Source organism: Caretta caretta, chromosome 11 (assembly GCF_965140235.1).
Source record: "Caretta caretta isolate rCarCar2 chromosome 11, rCarCar1.hap1, whole genome shotgun sequence".
Classification (NCBI taxonomy): Eukaryota; Metazoa; Chordata; order Testudines; family Cheloniidae; genus Caretta; species Caretta caretta.
In genome coordinates this window covers 66,749,740-66,765,209 of record NC_134216.1, presented here as the reverse complement: position 1 = coordinate 66,765,209, position 15,470 = coordinate 66,749,740, and the positions used below count along the sequence as shown (strand labels likewise).

The following is a 15,470-nucleotide window of genomic DNA, read 5'->3' as shown; positions in this document are numbered from 1 at the left end:
CTTAACTAATTAGCCTCTCACAGTTTGTATGGTAAATTCCAACTTATCTGTATGTGTGTGTCTATCTATCTGTCTGTCTGTCTATCTATCTGTCTTACTATATGTTCCATTCTATGCATCCGATGAAGTGGGCTGTAGCTCAGGAAAGCTTGTGCTCTAATAAATTTGTTAGTCTCTAAGGTGCCACAAGTACTCCTGTTCTTTTTGGACATACTATGACATTTCTCACCAATTGCCATCATAGTTCTTATTCCTTTGAAAAGCTGAAGCATGAGTAAGCTTATACGCGGAAACAGAAGGCTACACATACTCCAGAAAACCATGCTGGGTTGAGTTCAAATGAAACTGGAATGGATATTGGCTTATGTTTGATAGTCACATGAATTGCGTTTTCCTTTTTAAAATTAACTTCTTGAGCTGCCCCTAAAGTCCCGTTGCCACCAAAGTAACACTGAACAATGCATGTGCTTTTCTTTTGGAGCAAGACTTTACTGGAATATTAGCTGCATAAGAGAAAGAGAGTAATGCTTAAAATAGGGACTTGGTGCACAGGCATTTATATGGAAACATTATTATGGCACTGTCATGAAGAGTTTATTGTTGCTTTTTGAAAGACTGAATCCTATACAGAGTCCTAGCCTAACACGACCACTTAAATTCTAATTAACGTCTTTATTGAAAATTGTTTATAAAGTACAACAGCCTTCCTGGAGTTTGGATTATATAAAATATGGTCATATATTATGGACCTTCCAGGGCTTCTCAAGGCTTGCCTAAATATTTTGAGGCAAATCTGCCCTTATTTACACTATTCACTTCAATGGAGTTTCACAATTACAACTGAGGATCTTAAATTGTCATCCTGTTGCACTGATTGGAAACTCTGAGGTTCAGACCTAAAATGAAGCAGTTATATTTTATTTGCTTTTTTATTTTTATTTCCATAGTTTCCTTTCTGTCTTATGAAATGTGCCCAACCCAAGCTCTGGCTGCTTTTCCAAATTTTGCAGAACATTAATTCAAGACTAAAATCCAAACAATGATGAGTCTCTGAATCCTGCACAGATTCTCAGCCTTTCTTAGTAATTTACCTCTTCCACCCCTCCCCATAGGGAAAATCTAGTGGCCAGTTAGGCCTTGCAATGTGAACTGAAGTTCAGCAGATTTCAGCTCTTGCCAATCAATGCAGGGAGCAGATAACGTAGTTGAGCACCCCGCACTGAAATTGCCTGTCTCCAGCTCATTCATGATTAAACCAGAGAGCTGTGACCTGAAGGGCTTTGGTTCAGCCCTAGGATGGGGGTGCTAACAGTCGAGCTTTGTCATCGTAACTAGAGCAGGTAAAAAAAAATAAATAAAATGTGTGTGGTGGGGGGGGGGGGATTCATAACTATTCCAGATCTTGAGGTAATCTTTTTAGATATCCTGGGCCCAGGCCACTGAGTGCCTTGAAGACAAGGATTGAGGTCTTGAGTTTCACTTGATATTCTGTGGGAAGCTGGTGCCAAGAATGGAGGACCAATCTGATATGCATGTGGTTGCCTGTTTGCTGAGGAGATGAGCTTACAGTGGTCTGTACCAGTCAGAGTTTCCTAAGGGCCGATGACCTCATGCCCATTCTAATTATCATAGTACACTTGATCCTGCAGTTGGTGAAGTCTGACGACAGGAGCTGGTTGTAAACTAGAAAAACAAATTAATTGAAACATTTGAAATTTCACAGTGGTTTACCTTTTACTGGTTTCAAATTGGATCCACTTTTCATTTAAAAAAATTTTTTCGGTGTATTTTAGTTTTTGAAAAATTTCAAATTGATAGATGTTTGGTGTGTCTCCTTTTGCCCCTTTCTGTCCCTGCTGAATGAAAGAGTCATTGGACCAGACAGCAAAAGAAAAAATGAGTCTGTAGTCTGGTGGTTAAGGCACTCACCTAGAGAGCTGGAGTCCCTGGGTCAAATCCAGCGGCTCTTTCATTATTTATCCATAGAGGAGAGGCTGAGGGAGCCCTACATCAGAATATCCCATAGCTCAGTGGTTAGATCAGCCTCCTGAGACATGGGAGACCCCTCTTTTAATCCGCCCCCACACCCCGGCAGAGAAGGGGGAATTGCCTGTGGGTCTGCCACATCCCAGGTGCATGTCTATCCACTGGGCAAAAGTTATGACTGGTACCACCACCACCTCCTCCTATTTTGTGTGGAGTGAGACAGGGGCCTAACTCATTCCCGGAAGAAACTACAGAGGTTCTGGCCCAGGAGGTGGTTCGTGGAACACTAAGCAAAGCTGGACGCCTTCCTGCAGCCTGAACGGAGCCACCTATCTCCAAGAAAAGAGTGGGGCTTAGCACATCAGCATGTCCTGTTGGCTAGCTGAGGCAACTCTCTGTCCACTGTGCTAGTTTTGCTGGATTATATTTTTAGGCACCTACCTCTCCCCATTCATTGTATAGGGAGCCTAGGTGCTTTCTGGATCACAATGCTGTTCCTATGATTTTCTCGGTGCCTAAAAGTTAGGCACTGTGATGCTCATCATTTCAATGCCTAAATCCCTTGTTTTACCACAGTAAGGAGTGCAAAATCCAATCCCCTTTCTGATTAAAAATTGCAGGTAGCTAATTTCTGCTCTGTTTACCTTGAGGATCCTCTTATTGTCAAAAAAATCTATATTACCAACGTATGTCACAGCGAGAAAATAATGACACAAATGAAATATATAGAAGACCCTGGTGACTGAATAGGTGGTAATATTTCTGTTGGCGTTCTGATTATTGTACCAGAGCACTGAAAGAGACAGCAGCCTTAATATTATCAATTACAGCAGTGTATTATCTAAAATATTCAGAGAACAGCTGTGTTGTGTTTTCGCTATTGCAATCTAGATTGTGTCACCTTAGATAGATTTCTCTCTGCTTTCCCGATGAACATTATAGTCAGCTGAAGCCTTGCTAACAGTAGCCTCGGGGTTGAGTGTGTATGCTTTACCTGAGATGTGATTGCAATTTTTGACAGGAAGACTAATGTATGTTTTATTGTTGTGCATTTAAATTTCATTTGGGGATGGGGGTGGGAGTATTTTTTTAAAGAGGAAGGGGGAATACGTTTTTTAAAATATTGTCTTTTACTACTCAGGGATGGGAAGGGGAAAGCTGCAGAGATTCACGTAGTTGATTATATAGTTTGTACGTGTACAATATGTAGTGTGTAGGAATTGAGTAGTATCCCTTTAAATAATTTGGGAGTGTACATATGTAGCTAGGACTTGCATGTTTGCAAACACAGTGATTTGGGATCCACCTGTGTCCATTTGGTTTCCTTACCTTCTTAATGTAGTGTAGGGAACAAAGACACATCGTAATATGCAAAGTGTATTAGTTCATGTACCATGAGCATCAGAACGATTGGAAGGTTGGTTTTGTGAGCTCCTATAGTGTGGATTCTTATGTAGAGCTAGACTGGAGAGGTTGCTGGAGCTGTCTTTCTCAGTATATTTCTGATCATTCTTGTTTCCAGTTACGCAAGAAATACTGCAGAAATAGCCTCTCTGCAGTATTTTGGGATTTCAGAACCCAGAAATGGCAAAGATGTGCAAAAAAGAAAAGAGAAAAAGAACTACCAATATTTGCCAATTTCCATGGTTTGATTTATGTCCAGTTTCTGTTTAAAATGCAGATTCGCATTGTTCTCCCATCCATGGTCTGGACTCCGAAACACATCGAGTAGCATTGCATTTTCTGCTGGCCAAAAAATGAATTCAGGCATTTTTCCAAAGCTGTAAAATTCCTGTACATTCAGTAATGATCAAATACAAATCTTATTTCACATCAAAGTCAACCCTTGTGTTAGCAGGCTACATTCAAAAAAATGGAGTTTCACCACTTTACATGAGAGTTTAGACCAGGAGATATTTGTGGAGCATTGTCATTCTTTTGACTTTATAATAACTGAAAGAGTTCACTAAGTTCCTCCATCTTCAGTGATCTCTGTCTAAACTTGGAAACATCTGATTCCACCGGGTGTTTGTCTTGAATAAAAGCTGTGGGCTCATTTAATTCTTTGAGGGGAGGGGGAAGGAGCAGCAACTTCAATTACTTGGGCCAGTTCTGTTCCACTTTTCTCTCAGTCCTTTAAGGCATAGTGACCTTTAGCAGTTACAAAGTACAAAGAGAATCAAATGGTTTTTCAGTTTGCGATGTATGTAATACAAATGGATATTAAGTAAAGTATACAGGAGGGGCACGACTTGAGTTGAGACAATAAGACTTGAGTTGAGAATGCATTATAGTCTGAGCACTCCCCTGTAAAGTGGTCAGAGTAGCAATAACTTACTTGACCACGTCTGTTCATCTGCATGGTGCAGATAAAGTCAGTAAAGTCGTCAAGAAAGACAGATGCACAGGATGGAATATTATTGAAAGTTTTAAATAGTGGAGAAACAGCTCTTAAAAGCTGCAGAGAAGCCCCTATTCAGCAAAGCACTTAAATCCCATTCAAGTCAAAGTCCCATGGTCATGTGGTTAAGTGTTTTGCTGTATAGGGGTAGATTTAACCACGTTGTTAAGTTCTTCAATCAACTGGAGCCAAAATTCCTTCCGCCCCTGTAGGAAAATAGAAAGAGATATCAGAATAATTGCTCATTGATCCCACTGCAAACATAGTAGTCCATCGTCATGGGTGCAGAATGAGCTATTGGTTCTGGGAATTGCGCACAACTCTGTATATGGTCTGATTTGAAAATTTACTTCCAAAATGATTCCATTAATATTTCCCATGTGGTAACATCCTGCAGTCTGAACTTATGTAAAACTTCCCTTGACCCTACATGCAGGTCTCCTGAGTCTGGGCATGGCAACTGTTAGGGGGCTTATTCCTTCACCCACTTACTTCCCTGGTCCTTCTCACATGAACAGAGAGCAACAATACCCGAAGTCCAAAGGTGCAAACAATTCGATGTTTATTGGGGTGAACTTCCAGCAAGCATGATTCCAGTTTCCTTCCTTAGTGTCCTCCTTCCCAGCTCTGACACCACAGAGCCTTATACCTGTGTCCCTGTTCCCATTCCTGACCTTAGCAAAACATGATTCCAACTTCCTTACTCCCATTCCCTGTTCCCATCTCCCCCTTTAGCAAAACATGATTCCAATTTCCCCACTCCCATTCCCTGTTCCCATCTCCCACCCGCACCCCCACTCCCCCTCCCACTTCCTGATTGACTGCAGACTATATAGTAAAACTTGAGTTCTGCTTTGCTATACCTTAACCAATCATTTTCCTGAAATTTAACTAACCAATCCTAATACATTGTAACATGATTATTTAACCAATTATATCCCACCACCTTAATTAGTTTACACCCAGCAAAATTAATTATACAGCAGACAGGAACAATCACAGAACCAGACAGAGATTATACAGACAAACAATAGCAAAGTGGGAACCATCATGACAAAACAATACAGAAGTGAGGATTTCACATCCCACTTATTGATAAGTGAATTCTTGCCAGACGGGATGCTATCAAACTAAGTTTCCTTTTACGTTTTCTAGGCACTTCCCTTTCTCTGGAGGTGATAGGCACTATCAGGACAGGGTTGTATTCCTAACAGCCCAATAGCACCTTATTTCAATGTGACTAGTTTGGAATGTGAGGATGTGACCATTCACTTCCCAGTTTATGGCTGCCTCTGTTGCTTAGCCAAAGGCCTTAGCCTAAGAACAGGGTCTCAGACTGTCACAGTAAGAGAAGGCCCTTACACTGGCAGACAGTGGTTTTGATTCTTTCTTTTATACCTCTATAACTAGCCAAGTGATAAGAATACACCTACATTCTTAGAGTATAGGCCTTTACAGACAGACCTGAATATCTATATCCTAACAGCAACAAATGGTGGTGGTGGAGTCTTTAAAAGCTAACCAAAGGCCACTGAAGCCTCCCCGCCCCGCAAAAAAAATTCCCTGCTCCTAAATATTCTCTTCAAACAACTGTTGTTTTTCATGTACTTTCTCTGGCTGTCTAATGTTTTGAGTTGCTGCCAGACTCGTTTCTTCCTTTTTTGTCTGAAATACTTAATCTAGGGCTGTGGTTCCCAAACTTGTTCGGCCACTTGTGCAGAGAAAGCCCCTGCCGGGCTGGTTTGTTTACCTGTCGCATTTGCAGGTTTGGCCGATCGCGGCTTGCAATGGCCGTGGTTCGCTGCCCCAGGCCAATGGGAGCTGCTGGAAGCGGCGCAGGCCGAGGGACGTACTGGCCACGGCTTCCAGCTGCTCCCATTGGCCTGGGGCAGCGAACCGCGGCCACTGGGAGCCGTGATCGGCCGAACCTGAGGACATGGCAGGTAAACAAACCAGCCCGGCTTGCCAGGGGCTTTCCCTGAACAAAAGGCGGAACAGGTTTGGGAACCACTGATCTAGGGGGATGTGGATGCTGATTCATCCCTTTTTAAAGCCTAATATCTTTAAGAATTATTCAGTATAATGCCCAGCATACTGTTGACTTGCTGATTTGAATTGTTCTACCCCACAGCCCCCATAAATTAATTGGAAGATGTTATATTAGTCTTAGGTTTATTAGTACAGCTTGCCAATCACAATTTTTTTTTTTAAAGAAGCATGTTCATCCAAGTATAAAAGTATTTCAAACTGAACCTAAATTCTAGTTGGATCTGCAGTGGGGTCTAGCCATTGTTATAAGCTTCCAACTCAGTGGGTCCTTCTGCTGTGGAATTTGTCTGTTCTTCAGTCCAAATTCTGCAAAGATTAATGTTATGAAATATGGTATTTAGTTCAATAAACCTAATTGCTCGACCCACGTAGCATCTGAGTTCCCAAAGTTGACGTGCAAAAGATGTTGTTTTCTGTCTGATGGACTCACTTGTGCTGAGAAATCTCTTGCATGGTTGCTGAGTCATAGTTACTGTGAAAACCTACTCCATATGAATTTGTCTCTTTCAGACACCAGAAGCATGTGCATTAAGGCATGAGTTTTCCTGATCATTACCGAGTACTATTTGTTTCCATAAAGCTTTGTGAATCAATAATCTTCATTCCATAACAGCGCCTCTCCCCTAGTGGGCAGGACATTCAGAATCATTTTGAGGAAACAACGTCCCTTCTCATAAAAACCAGGGAGAAAAACAACGGAAATATCTTTATTTTTCCTCTTCTTCCCTTCAGAGCCTGAAGGCTTGTGGCTGATCGTGCTGATTGGAAATTGAGTCCCTTGCTTTTAAAAGTCTTTTCATAAGACTCTCTCTGAGTTCATTAAATTGTTAAATGAATTTAGCAGGTATTAGTTTTGAGCTTTATTAATTGTGACTTGTTTTTCATTGTGAGATAATTGTCAGTCTTGAAACATAGCTGCTGAATATCTGGGCAGAGGCAAAAGTTTTCAGAAGGGAAGGGGAGGGGAGAGACTAAAGGTCAGTTGCATCAAAAACTTCTTATCATAAATTCTTGGCATACCTATTTAAGGATTCCAAGGGGGTAACACTTTGTTCTAGATGCACACTACAGTTTAAAGGCTTCTTTAAATAAGAGAACACAGATTGGAAATTGATGAACAACAGAGTGTATTCATTCTTTAGGGCTGTCACTAAAGGACATGTCCACATTGGCCATGTCCAATTTTCTAACTGGTTTCAAAAACCAGTTCAACTAAACCAACTTTAAAATGAGTTAGAGCCTTAGGGCTTCCAGATGGCACAGCGCATGCAAGCACAATTCAGGGAGAATTGAAGCCATGGTTGCTCTCCAACCAGCCCAGAATCCTAAAATAGCCGCTATATAGAGAGGCTGCTCAGGGAGCTGCTTTGCATTACAACAACCCAGCCTGAGATGCCCAGAATGTCTGTGGTAGCATGTTCTGTGAGCCCACCTCCATCATATTGCCTATGCCAAGGCTTGCCAGGGGTCCTGTCATACATGGTGCCTAGGCCGGGGAATTCTCCTCCAGTCACCTAAAGTGCGGGGGGGGGGGGGGGGGGAGACTATCTCCCATAGTTTAAACCTGGGCCTGAACTATTTGTGAAAGCAGCCTGATCTTTTTTCACCGAAGTACCACCCCGAGGAGGCTAAATATGCATCATCAAATGGTCTTAAAACTGGTTCAGCAGAAACAGCCTGGCTACCACAGACTGGGTCTACATGATGACTCGAACTGGTTTTTAAAATGTTTATAACATTTTCTCTGTGGAGGCGGGCTCTAAGTGCAATAGGTAGCTCTAGGGAACGCAAGCTGTCCCCAAGCTAAAGACTGGTTTCAGAGGAACAGCCGTGTTAGTCTGTATTCGCAAAAAGAAAGGGAGGACTTGTGGCACCTTAGAGACTAACCAATTTATTTGAGCATGAGCTTTCGTGAGCTACAGCTCACTTCACGAAAGCTCATGCTCAAATAAATTGGTTAGTCTCTAAGGTGCCACAAGCTAAAGACTAACCTTGTTGTTGTTATTCTGAAATAAGTTTTTAAATATTGGGTTATTTGTCCAAGTATAATTCTTCCTTCCATTCAGAGGGGGGGAGAGTTGTGACTCAAGCGATGATATTAGTGATTTTTAGATTCTGGCTCTATTTTGAAAATGCATCTACCTGTGCAATAAGAGAGGGAGCTGGTAAAGATGACTGTACTGAGCAAAGGATGGCACTCGCAGCGTGAGTGCTACAGCGATTGAGATTCTTAAGGAGAATGCACCTGGTAGATGAGGATATTGTCTTAGAGATCACATCCCTGCTGTGATTTCAGTTGTCTAACATTTTATCTGTTGTTTAATGGGCTAAAGGAGTAAAATATCACCCAATAGTGATTCTTGAGTGTGTTTCTTTTTATTGCCTCTCATAGAGACAGGCTTCAATTTAGCCCTGAAGTGGCTTCTAACATAAATGAGTAATAGATCAGTAAATCAGATAAATCGGCTGATGGAAGGGTAGACGAAGGGAGATGGGTTGAAGCAGTACAGAAAAAGCTAACAGGCACCTACGAAGATTGTGGCCGGGCAGTTGTGTGCGCCCACAGGACACCGCGCCACCAGAGAACCGCCTGTTTCTCGGCGGCATTTCGGCGGAGACGCTTCTCGCTGTTGCCACTTCTTGGCGGCAGGGTGTCTGGCAGCCTTCTGGGAACAGGAATATGCTATTCCCACCGAAAGGTTGGGGACCACTGATTTAGGCCCTGGTCCTGTATTTGGATTCAGGTGGGCAGATCTCAGGTCCATCTGTATGGCTCAAATTGCACGATTGGAGCCTTAGATAGCCATCTTTTGGGACAGAAGGTCCTGTCTGTGAAGCACCCAGTGCATTGCATTGGACCTGTATAAATAGATTTTTTCCTGCACCCACACGTACTTCCTCTGGCAAGTAGAGTCTCGTTTCCAAGCTTGGGCATGAGGCTGCTGACAGGAGTAAGCAACAAAAGAGTGCTTCCCACCTCAAAGGCAATGCCCAACCTCCTCACTGCCTATTTAAACGTTTTATAACTATGCTTACAGAATTAAAACCCTTTAAAAGGATATTTTAAGTATTATTTTAAATAGTTGGACAGGCTTTTATGAGATGAATGTCTAGCTCCCATAATGACAGGCTCAGCTAACTGATGAGGGAATTCATTTTTGCAAAGCCTCTTCCGGAGTCTGCGTTCATTCACAAGCAGACGTAGTTACTTTGAAAAGCTAACATATGTCCTTTCCAGAGAAGAGAAGGAAGTGGGATATGCATTTTCATAGGTGTATTTTGAAAGTTCCTGCCACAGAGTTAATTTCATTGCACTCAGTGAAGCTTGTGATCATGTCAAGTCAAATAGCACTTGAATGAAGTAAATACAAATGTTACTCTTGTTTGAAAATTTTATCTGGTGTCTTTCTGGGCATAGACTTCATTTCACTCTCTGGTTGTAAGCTGCACTCTGTAGATAAATGACATATGCCCAAGTTAAACAAAACTACTTATTTGGGTGGAATTTCCATTGTCTCCCACAGTTGCTCTTGGGTGATAAGGCTGCAGGATTTGATCCAATATAAAGAGGAAAAAAAGAATAAATATGATATCTTGATACAGATATTGTCTGAAAGCTCTGTATTAGGCATACAAGGTGAGTACTTATTTTTATTTAGTTGTATTGAAGTAATAGCAAAGTGAGAGATCTGGCTCAAGTGCTAAATTTGTTATGAAGGAGGATTATTATAATTAGTGCCAGTTGACATGGATAGCTCTCTCTCCGAGTCTCTCTGTGCAACAACTGTGAGGGATACCCCAAATATGTCTAGCACTGGCGGGCTGTCAGCTACAAAATGAAACACCTGTGTGCTAGATAAGTCTATGCCCAGCTAATCATCTGTGGTACGTGCCACCTGCCAATTTTCATTATTTATTTATGTATTCATTCACACATACATATATACATATTTGTGACATTTTGGGAGGCGTGCCCACTAAGGAGGGAGATACACAGCACAATAGGAAATGTTTTCACCGGCAATCACAATAGAAGAATAACATTTTGTAGTTCTGTAACAACTTGTATTCATGGATCTCCAAGCGTGTTACACACAGTGAAATAACATCTCAAAACCTGTGTGAGAGCATGTCACAGCAGAGGAAAGTAAAACAGAAAAGGCCTCACTGAATTCAATGGATGTTTTGCAACTGCCTTAAGTTGGGCTTGGATTTCACCCGGGAAGGCTAGGTGACTTGGCCAGTTTCACATAGGAAGTCTGTGACTAAGCCCAGAATTGAACCTTTGGCTTTTGATGGTGCCATAACCAAACAATTCTTCCATTTGCAGTAGGCTCTTGATTGTCAGAACACCAGTCTTACAAACAATCAGTGATATGAGCCATTTTTTCCCAATGAGGGGAAAAAATCACATCACTAAAATGTTCAGGAAGAACAGGCTCCCAACTTTTCACATTCTGATGCTGTCAGTGCGTTGGAAATCACTTTGCAGCAGTCTGAAGGACAAGAAAACAGTAATACAGTGCAACATACTGCAATTTATGCACAGGACTTACTGTAATTGTGAGATGTTCAATTTTTTGAACTTTGATTTTTACGAATGCCTCAATCCCCAATTAGATAATAAAATAGAGGTTCTATCGTAATGCATCTATCAATGCTCTTTAAGCACAATAAAAAAAAAACAACCCAAAACTTATGAATTAAATCAAGAAGTGATTTTAACAAAACAAATGGCCTCCTCTAAAGCCTCCAGCCCCTCCATTCATCCCCTATAACAAAACAGACACCTGATCCCAACTAGCCCCACTGAGGAATAAATGCACCTTCAACGTATTTACATTATCCCTCATGAAATCTTCCCAGCCATGAAACAAAGGCTTAGATGATAAGGTCTTTAGGGCAAACACCTGTCTCTGTGTTTGTAAACACCAAGTATGCTTCTGGTGCGTGTGCGTGTGTGTGTGTGTGTTCGGGGGGAGAGATTAGGATAATCTAGCTTGTGCAAAGCTTCATTTTATTCATCAATAATTTTGCATAAAACTATATTAATGGTAACATCACATTTCCAGTCAGTACACACCAAATTCTTTTTCTGATTGATCCACCTTAGTAAACAAGAACCTGCTCTGCAATTCTTATATAGGCAAAACTCTCGTTGACTTCAGTGTGTTTGTCTCTGACTGCTCTCCTTTCATCTCTTTTCCTCATGCTACAGTAGTGGTGCTGAATGCTAATGTGAGACTATTTTATGTAACCTCAGACTTGTCAAGTATTGTTTTAAGGAACTTAATAAATCAATACCAAACATTGGGCTACTCTTTTAAAGGCCCAGTGTAAGTCTGTCTACCAGTATACTCGTTTTTCTTGTACTTAGGCAGTGCAGGTGCGGTAGAAACTTACAAAGCTTCACTTAGAACCTTATTGTATGTGCACAAATCAACATTTGAAATTGATTTGCCGATCACTGGATGGATTTGCAGGTCAGTGAGGTTGTGCTGCAGGTATACTCCCTGCCACCTCTGCCCTGAGTAACTCCCTAGCTACCCAGTTCCCATTTTCCCGTCAGCTAGGAGCTATCCTTTCCCTCCACAACAGGGAGCTGGGGGCCATCTTGACACAGACCCACACCTGGGCTCAGACCCACAGGAAACACAATAGGAGTGTCACTGAACAGCAGGGAAGTGGGGCACTGGCAACAGCCTTTCTGCAAGCCTCCCCATCGGACTGGACCCCAGCAAACTGTCCCCTTGCACCGTAAGGCACAGCAGTCGGGCCTCTTCTTTTCAGCCACAGCCTCAAGAACAGCAGCACGGTGCGGCCTGTGACAAGTGCTCCAGCTACAGCCTTGGATGTTGCAGGCGCGGCCTTAAAAGTGTTGCTCAACCCACAGCCTCCTACGCGCCCCCAGAGAACAAGGGGATCTTCGAGCTGTGTCTGATTTAATCTGATTTATTCGGGCAGATCTACATTATGGTGTTAAGTCGACCTAAGTTACGCAACTCCTGCTACATGAATAACCTAGCTGGAGTCGATTCACCTTAGGTCAACTTATTGTGGTGTCTACGCTGTGCTGGGTCAATGGCAGAAACTCTCCCATCGACTTACTTATGCTTCTCGTTCGGGTGGAGTAGTGGACTCAACGTGAGAGTGATCGGCGGTCAATTTAGCGGGTCTTCACTAGACCCGCTAAATCGACCCCCGGTGGATCGATCGCCGCAGCATCAATCCACGGTAAATGGAGCGAAGCCCTTAATTTACTGCTCTGGCTGGTGGGGTCTCTTGTCTCTATTACCTCATCCCTGACTTCTGCCTGTGTGAGGTAGAAGAAAAGAGGTACCCCAGGTTCACCTCCTCTCCAGTGGGGATAAGGGAAGGGCCATCCTGCCTGTGCATATCCCCTTCCCTTGACATGGATCTTAAAGGCGAAAGACAGATGGAAAGGAATGGGTAGAGACCATCCTGAGGAGAGTGGGAGGGGAGGGGAAAAGAGAGGGAAAGAAAAGGAGTGTGGGGAAAGGAGGGAGAGAGCGTGAGAAGAAAAATGTGTCAAAGAGAAAGGAATGATGAAAGAGGAGTGGTGTTAAGGAAAAATGTAAACCGAAAAAAGAAACTGAAACAGAGGAAACCATCATTAGAAACCTAGAGAGGAAGAAAAGATGGAGTGAAAGTGGACCACACTATTTCATTTTTAGTTTCTTTCCTACGTTGAAAAATATTAAAATGCATACATTGGAATACATATGATACATACCGAGTTTTGTGGTACTGTATAACTAAGTGCTCTTCATTGTGCATGTAGGTGGTAACACATGCACACAGTATTTGGCATTGTGTGTGTTTTTTGTCCACCTGGTTGCCAGATCTAATGTGCCCCTCCCTGCCACATGTGGGAGGTTAGAGCAGGGGTGGCCAACCTGGGTCTCCGGAGCCACATGCGGCTCTTCAGAAGTTAATATGCGGCTCCTTGTATAGGCAGCGACTCTGGGGCTGGAGCTACAGGCGCCAACTTTCCAAGGTGCTGGGGGGTCCTCACTGCTCAACCCTTGGCTCTTCCACAGGCCCTGCCCCCACTCCACCCCTTCCTGCCCCCTCCCCTGAGCCTGCTGGGCCCTTGCTCCTCCCCACTCTCCCCCAGAGCCTCCTCCACTCCATGAAAGAGCAGATCGGGAGGTGCGGGGAGGGAGGGGGAGGCACTGATCGGTGGGACTGCTGGTGGGTGGGAGGCACTGGGAGCGGGGGGGGGGGGGCTGCTGACATATTACTGTGGCTCTTTGGCAATGTACACTGGTAAATTCTGGCTCCATCTCCAGCTCAGGTTGGCCATCCCTGGGTTAGAGGATGGAGCTGATTTGGACCTTCTAGCCTCTCTAGTCCTCAGAAGTCTTAAAACCCCTCCCCCACAGGCTTTTGGAGGCACCATGCGGCACTCCTTCATGGCTTGCAGAAGGTGTGACATCACCCACAATGGCACTATCCGAGCCCTTGCTGGTCCCAACCCTGTTAGCATGGCTAAGTGAGGTTCTATTGTATTTCAGTGCTTGCCTGTCTTCAGAAAAATATAGGCTCTCCATGAAGACAGGACTCCATATGTATTGCTTTTAGTGAAGTTGGTTTATATTCACAGTTGGCCAAGAATAAATAAAACAGCATTATGGTCCCCATGAGTCTACACTATATGCTTCAATTATTGGTGCATTATATCAGTGGCAGATGCTACATTCCCTCATATAAAGGGGAAGAAGTTCTCTGAACAGTAAAACCAAATTTTTTGCTTATACATGGTAATTATCACCATTCTTTCATTTCAAAGGCATCTGTCTGACATACCCTAATTGTGATGTGTTGAAATACAATTTGCATTGCATTTTGTTCCTTAAGACTTACAGTGAGAGTGACAATGACTGCTATAGTTAAAGAAGGTTGCAGGAGAATTTCCACTGTAACCCTCTGTTGAAAGTTGCTTTTATCTTTCCAAAATATCCACCTTTTAGCCTATATCTGAGATATTCTAGGTGAATGGGTAAAATAGCTGTTTCATTCCCTGAGTTTCACAATCAGGAACCCTGTGCTCAGCATCTGACAGGATTGTAGTTGGGGCAGAGTGGAGACGCCTTGCCAAGTGGCAGCTCCAGGAGCTCCCATGCCTGCAGGTAGGTGTGTTTTGCCTGCTACCTATGTCTCCGAGAGATGCTCCAACTTCGCTTTTCCTTCAGGAGGTGGCTAGCTCTGATCAAGTGAGCACAAGGACTGTGTTAATGTAATGGCCGCCATCTTGGCCAAAATACCTTCAGAGCTAAAAGCATGTGCTGCTATGTCTGAACTAGTGAGCCAAGGCTCTGTAGCTGAGGGCTGTAACAACTCATATTCTCTGTGGATTGGGCACAAGCGGGACCTGTAACACACACACATGAGTGGGTTAGGCTTGCGCCCATAATCCTTGGCATCCAGCTGCTGCTGAATGGGGTAGAGCAGAGAACCTGGCAAACTCCGGGGATGCTGATTTTATATACCTTGGGGAGAGCATGCTTGTTTGGTCTGCTCCCAAAAACACATTAGAGAGAAAAGATCAGCTTGCTCCCCCCAGAGACTGGTGAGGTGGAGACAGATGGAAAACTTACACTTAGAACTGATTGGGGATTTTTTTATTGGAAAAATGCCCAATCTTAAACTTTTAGTGGAAACGTACTGGTTTTGATGAGAGATGTTTCTCGGGTCTGGGATGGAATTTTCTGGTCAAAATGAGAGAGAGAGAGAGAGACAGAGAGGCCTCTCCAGCATATGCAATAGTCTGGTTCCTAGGATGTCGAAGACCCCGGTTCAAGTCCCTACTCTGTCTGATTGAGATCAGGAACTTGAACTGGGGTCTTCCACATCCCAGATAAGTGACCTGGCTACTGGCTGCTCTGGTGGGTGGGGTGCATGCTCTCTCTTTCTCTTGGTTTTGTGAAAAACTTTGAGGGTCTCAGTTTCATCCCAGTGTGGAGTGGGAATTTTTTTGAAATTTCAAATGTTTTTGTGGGACAGGAAAACA

The 15,470-nt window shown here is 43.2% G+C and overlaps 1 protein-coding gene across 6 annotated transcripts in view; it reads left to right on the top strand.

Annotated features, from left to right (window-relative positions):
• Positions 1–15,470, top strand: part of ERBB4 (erb-b2 receptor tyrosine kinase 4) — a 975,001-nt gene that overhangs the window by 339,246 nt on the left and 620,285 nt on the right. The window lies entirely within an intron of this gene.